Source organism: Chiloscyllium plagiosum, chromosome 4 (genome assembly GCF_004010195.1).
Source record: "Chiloscyllium plagiosum isolate BGI_BamShark_2017 chromosome 4, ASM401019v2, whole genome shotgun sequence".
NCBI classification, from domain to species: Eukaryota; Metazoa; Chordata; class Chondrichthyes; order Orectolobiformes; family Hemiscylliidae; genus Chiloscyllium; species Chiloscyllium plagiosum.
This window is the reverse complement of record NC_057713.1, coordinates 36040007-36046787: the sequence shown is the minus strand read 5'-3', so window position 1 is coordinate 36046787 and position 6781 is coordinate 36040007. Positions and strand designations below refer to the sequence as shown.

General features: G+C 42.5%; 1 protein-coding gene and 1 long non-coding RNA gene across 2 annotated transcripts in view; one reads left to right on the top strand and one right to left on the bottom strand.

Moving 5' to 3' along the window:
• Nucleotides 1-6781, bottom strand: part of nbeal2 (neurobeachin-like 2) — a 239806-nt gene that overhangs the window by 221232 nt on the left and 11793 nt on the right. The gene's annotated exons all lie outside the window — the stretch shown is intronic.
• The window catches only part of LOC122548956, a 14382-nt gene continuing 9448 nt past the window's right edge, over nucleotides 1848-6781 (top strand). Inside the window, exon 1 of the long non-coding RNA XR_006311372.1 lies at nucleotides 1848-1964. This is a non-coding gene — a long non-coding RNA (uncharacterized LOC122548956). The remainder of the gene's footprint in view (nucleotides 1965-6781) is intronic.

The window sequence follows — 6781 nt, the reverse complement described above, 5'->3', positions numbered from 1 at the left end:
GGGGGGGGGGGGGGGGGTGGGGGGGGGGGGGGGGGGGGGGGGGGGGGGGGGGGGGGGTGGGGGGGTCTGTCCTTGTTGTGTTGGGAGGGGTGGGCTTCAAAATTGGTGATGCGGGAAGTGGAAGAGATGCAGTGGAGGGAAGGGACGGGATGTTGCAATCGTGGAAGGAGGAGGCCACCTGGAACTTCCTTAGGTGGAACTGGTCATCCTGGGAACAAATGTGGCGGAACCAGAGGAATTGGGAACAAGTGATGGCATTTTTACAGGAGATAAGGTGGAAGGAGGTGTAGTCTAGTAGCTGTGGGAGTCAGAGGGCTTGTAGTAGATGTCTGTGGTCAGTCGGTCGCCAGAGATGGAGATGCAGAGGTCTCAGAAGGGGAGGGAGGTGTCCGAGATGGTCCAGGTGAATTTGAGGTCGGGGTGGAAGGTGTTGGTAAAGTTGATGAACTGTTCAACCTCCTTGTGGGAGCACGAGGTGATGCTGATACAGCCATCGATGTTGTGGAGGAACAGATGGGGGTAGTGCCAGTGTAACTGTGGGAAGATGGATTGTGTCACATATCCGCAAACCGGCAGGCATGCCTGGGTCCCATGTGGCTGCCCGTGGCTATCCCTTTGGTTTGGAGGAAGTGGAAAGATTCGAAGAAGTTGTTGAGGGTGAGGACCAGTTCGGTTAAAGGGCATTGGTTGGGACAGTGTGAGAGGAAGAAACGGAGGGCCTGAAGACCTTCGTCGTGACAGATGGAGGTGTACAGGGACTGGACGTCCATGGTGAAGATGAAGCGTTGGGGGCCAGGGAAACGAAAATCTTTGAATAGGTGAAGGGCATGGGTGGTGTCACGAAAGTAGGTGGTGGATTCCTGGACTAAGGGGAACAGGATGGTGTCGAGGTAGGAAGAGGTGAGTTCGGTGGGACAGGTCCGGGCTGTTACAATGGGTCACCAAGGCCGGCATGTTTGTGAATCTTAGGAAGGAGGTAGAATCGGGCAGTGCAGGGTTCACAGTCAATGAGGTTGGAGGCTGTGGATGGGAGATCCCCAGAGGTGATGAGGTTGTGGATGGTCTGGCAGATGATGATCCATTCTTGATGAAAGGCTTATGCCCTAAACGTCGATAACTTTGCTTTTATTCATACAAAGATACAGAAAGGGTACTATGGAATCTCAAACTGAAGCTTGTCAAAATTGCAGAGCAGGTTTGACAGAACAAATTGCACTGTGTGTTTATCTAGTTGTACAACCCCAAAGTAATTGTGCTAGTACTCTCTACAATGGGGAAATTATATTTCAAAATGTTGTAACTTTGCTGGAGAATAACTGTGCTCTGAGATGGTTCAGACTGATGGTTTTTTTTTAGCTAACTGAGGCCCCTTTCACTACTCTGAATGACTGTGCCTGTCCAAAGGCTACACTCCTTACATTGTGTGGTAACTAGTAATAATGTGATAACATTGCATATGAAATATTTCCTGCTTTGAAGGAGTCAATTAACAAACAGGCCCTCCCAATTCTCTACTTGTCATTTCAATGCTGGTCATTTCAACAAGAATCCACAATGGATTCAACGTTCAAGCCTTTTAGCAGCATAACCATTCTCCATTAAGGTCTCAATTCTCTGAAATGTGGTTACATGACTGCACAGTGTCAGTGCAATTCTCTTTGAGTCAATTTAGTGACACACCACAAGGGCAATTTTTTTTTTTGCAATCATCGCCCTGAAATGTAGCAAGATTTCAAGTCTAATAGCACTGCTACTGCATCTTAGTTTCAAAATCCGCCACTCCTTATGCAATCACACCTGTTATTTATTGGTGTGCATTGCCTTGCATTTCTCATCAGCAATCAGCAGGGTAAACAGCAGCTTGTAATCTTGCATTTGATTTGGAAAGGGGCTCTTGTGGTGCAGTGTTCATGCCCCTATCGTTGAGCTAGCAGGCCTGAGTTTGAGACCCACCTGCTCCAGAGGTATGTAATAATGTTGATGAATAGCTTAATTCGAAATATCTTTGACATGTTTCACTTCTCATCTGAATACTTACTCAGAATACCTTGATCAAGGTTGTTAACAAAAATAGTCAATAATGGTCAAATTAAAAAATGTTCTTCAGAGGAAGGAGGTTACAACTTTCAAATTGGAACTGTTCCCTATTTAGTTGAACGATAAACATATGTCAGGATACTCTGCTCTTCTGAGAATACAGCACTGGGATAAATTATAATCCATCAGGACCTTGGTTTAACATTTCACTACAAGGATAGAAAACCTTACAGGGCAATACTCCCAAGTAAGCTGTGCTAGAGGGTCAGCCTAGGAAGTTTGCTCAAGGCCCTTAAGTTTAAACTTGAACCCATAATCTTCTTGATAAAAGTTGACAGAACTAATGACTGACAGCTGTTACCCAAGTAAGGAACAATAGATGATCCAGGTTATAGAGGTGATTAAAATCAAGCAGCTTGGATAAACGCAAGTTCCATGTGAAAAATTCAGATACTTGCAGAAAAAAAGAGATAGCATATCACAACCAGAACCTCTCCTTATCCCTACACTTAAATGTCTTACTTTCAAGTTGTTCATCAAGCTTGTTGGCTGAGTTGCTACCAACTAGCCCTCTGATCATGACAACAAAACCTGCATCATTTGTCCATAACTTCCACTGTCCTGTTTGCATAACAGGCAGAACAGATGCAATCACTCACAAAGATGTAAATGTATTGAGACATATCAGAAGTCATAAATGAAAATTAACCCAAACTCACCCACAGCAGAATCACGGAAAAACTGCGGAAAACAAATTGGAGAGAAAGCTCCATCATCTGAAAATTTGCAGGTGACCCTTCAGTTGGAAAACGAAACTGGCCCATAATTTTTTTTAAATCATGCATGGTACAGCATTCTTCCATTTATAATTTATGATGTAAATACTGAGTTAAATAACCTTTCGCTGTGAGATTAATTTCCTGCTGTCATTTAAATCATGTCAGCAATGGTACAATTAATTTACATCTTATGAAAGCTGTTAACAAGCAAAATCTGCATTAGATAATAGAAGAACAGTTACTTTGTTTCCTCAAGCCCATTCCTCCCATAAACCCTGTACAATGTACTCTATTCTGGCCATTTAATCCTGTCTCACTGCCTCTGTACACTCTCTCTCTCTTATAGACACTGCCCAATCATTTAATCTTCCACCACAGATCCTACAGTTTCCTCAACTAAGGACCCTACCCATCATTTTAAGATCCTCCAAAAATCATTGTGCAAATTCCCCAGTCGTTAACTATATTAGAGTCACAGATGTACAGCACGGAAATAGACCCTTCAGTCCAACTCATTCATGCCAACCAGATATTGTAAATAAATCTAGTCACATTTGCCAGCACTTGGCCCATATCCCTCTAAACCCTTCCTATTCATATTGTAATTGTACCAGCCTCCACCACTTCCTCTGACAGCTCGTTCCATACACGCACCACCCTCTGCATGAAAAAGTTGCCCCTCAGGACACTTTTATAACTTTCCCCTTTCACCCTCCACATCTGGACTTCCCCTTCCCAGGGAAAAGACCTTGTCTATTTATCCTACCAATGCCCCTCATTATTTTATAAACCTTTGAAGTCGCACCACCCTCTGCATGAAAAAGTTGCCCCTCAGGACACTTTTATAACTTTCCCCTTTCACCCTCCACATCTGGGACTTCCCCTTCCCAGGGAAAAGACCTTTTCTATTTATCCTACCAATGCCCCTCATGATTTTATAAACCTTTGAAGTCACCCCTCAGCCTCAGAAACTGCAGGGAAAACAGCTCCAGCCTGTTCAATCTCTCCCTATAGCACAAATCCTCCAACCCTGGCAACATTCTTGTAATACTTTTCGGAACCTTTCCAAGTTTCACAACAGCCTTCTTAAGCGAGGAAGGCCAGAACTGCACACAATATTGCTGCATATTATTTCCTCCCAAGCCCTATATTATCTCCCTAAAATGGATGCTATCATATTAATTTAATCTGCTCGAACAGACATCTCACCATTGTTAAACCCCAACAACACAAGCAAAAGGTTCAGAGGAGTTGCAGTTATACAAACATATGAAACAGGAGCACAGTAGACAAGGTGGACTATCAAGTCTGTTCCTCCATTCAATAAGATTATGGTTAATTTGTTTGTGTTTAAAATTTCACATTCCCATCTATCCCCAAAAGCCTCTGATTACTCTTCCTAACAAGATCAATCTGCCTCCATCTTGAAAATACTCAATAACTCCACCTCCACCAGCTTCTGAAGCAGAGTTCCAAAGTCACACAACCCTCAGAAAAAAAAACTCTATTACTGTCCTGAAATGTCAACCTTTAATTTTAATACTGTGCCCCTTAGTTCAGGACAGACCCAAGGCAAAACATCTTCTCCACATCCACCTTGTCAAGACTATTCAGGACCTTGCACACTTCAATTAAGTCATCTCTTCTAAACTGCAGTGGAAACATACCCGGTTTGTCCAACCTATCCTCATAGCATAAAACTCACTTGCTCTAGTTTTTTTTCAAAACTAAAATCACACAACACCAGGTTATAGTCCAACAGGTTTATTTGGAAACACTAACTTTCGGAGCACTGCTCCTTCATCAGGTGGTTATGGAGTATATGGTAAGACACAACCACCTGATTAAGGAGCAAAGCTCCGAAAGTTAGTGCTTCCAAATAAACCTGTTGGACTGTAACCTGGTGCCATGTGATTTTTAATTTTGTCCAACAGTGCAACACCAGCTCCACCACATCATGGCTACTTATTCTCGGTATCAACCCAGTAAATCTCCTCTGAACTTCCTCCAATGTATTTAAATCCTTCCTTAAATAAGACGACAATATTAGAGATGTCATCTCACCAGTGCCCTGTATAACTGAAGCATAAATGCTTACTTTGTCTTCATGTAATATAGGATAGCATCCCATTAATCTTCTTGATTACTTGCTAGATCTGGAAATTAACTTATTGTGATTCATGCACCAGAGAAGCTAAATATTTCTGAATCTGCAATTCTGCAGTCATTCTCCAACTAAGTAAAACTCTGCATTTTTATCATTTCTGCTAGGAGTAACATCACATTTTGCCACACCATGCTCCATATACCAACTTTTCACCCTGACTTGACATATCATATCTGTTTGTAATTTCCTTTTGTCTTCTTCATATGAACTTACCAGCTATCCTGGGGTCATCTGTGAATTTAGTTACAATACCTTCACTCCCCTTCCTCTCCATGGTTTTATAGTTTCTACAACGGCTATCAACCAACAGCACTTACAAACTGACTCCCTCAGTTGTTACCTGGAATACACTTCCTCAAACCCAGCTACCTGTAAGGATTTCCTGCCATTTTACAACTTTCTCCATCTCTGTCACATCCTCACTTTCCACCCCAACAGTCTCTGCATTCAAAGGATCACTTTCTACCATTTCCAACACTTCCAGGGGGATTCCATCACCAAATACAGCCTTCTTTCCCCTCTAGCATCAGCATTCCACAGGACTATTACCTCCAGTCTACCTGTACGAATGATCCCAAAATTCCACTTGCCTGTCATTTCAATAAACCACATATTAGCATTTCCATCCTGGGCACTGTTCCAATGAAATACAATGTAAACTGGAGGAACACACCTGATTTCCTGCTAAGGCAATTTACAATCTGTGGGACTCAATACTCAGTTACACAACTTCAGAGCATGATCTCTGCCACGTCTCCTTTGTGACTTGTTGGCGTTGTTCTCAGCAGAATGAACCTACTTTCTCCTTTTCACAGCTAACATTTACACCTAATTTACACATCCATCACTCCTTTACCACCATTTTCACTGCCTTTGTCTCTTGCTCTGGGCATTTTAAATCTGTGTCACTTATTCCTCTTCTCCCTCTGTCTACAGCATTAAAACAAAACAGGATTTTCCAGCTGCTTTCAATTCCAAACAATCATTGTGAACTTGAAATGTTAACTCTCCAAAAATGTTTCCAGACCATCTGGCTTTCTCCAACATATTGTTTTACTCCCAGTTCTGGGTGTTCTCACCTTCCTCCCTCATAGTCACACCCCCCTGATCCTGACCATATCAGGAGACCCAGTCCTTAGGGGGTCTGATGGTCTCCTGCTAAAATGAATCCAGGTAACTTTCTGCCTCCCTGATTGGTCATAGCATCTGTAAATCAGCTCATAAACTCTGAGCTGAAGGTGTGTGAATTCAAACATTTACTGCAGACGTGATTATAACCATAGCTCAACAACACATTGTAACCAACATTCTTCAATTAACACATATAATACAATATTTACTTCTCAAACTAATGAGGTTGCAAGTTAATAGTTGGTTAGAATCTGTATTGATAAAGTCTCTTATCACGCTTGACAGAAAAGTCCCCAAGCATTTTACATTCACTTGAACTTCACTGAAGGACAATCACAGGTATTCTGCAAAAGAATGCTTTAAAAAGATATCAAAGCATTTCTCAAAAGATAAAACATCCCAGCCAACTCATGGGAGTCCTTGGCTTCTGACTGACCTAAATAAGTTTTCGCTATTTTGCAAGATACCCAAAGCTGAAAGACTTGGTTAGAAGTACACAGAAGTGAAGTCAAGACAGAGAGAGTACACAGATATTCTAAAACTTCATCTGCCATGCCCCTCATGCATCAACTACACTGGAAATGTGTTGCTGGAAAAGCGCAGCAGGTCAGGCAGCATCCAGGGAACAGGAGAATCGACGTTTCGGGCATAAGCCCTTCTTCAGGAA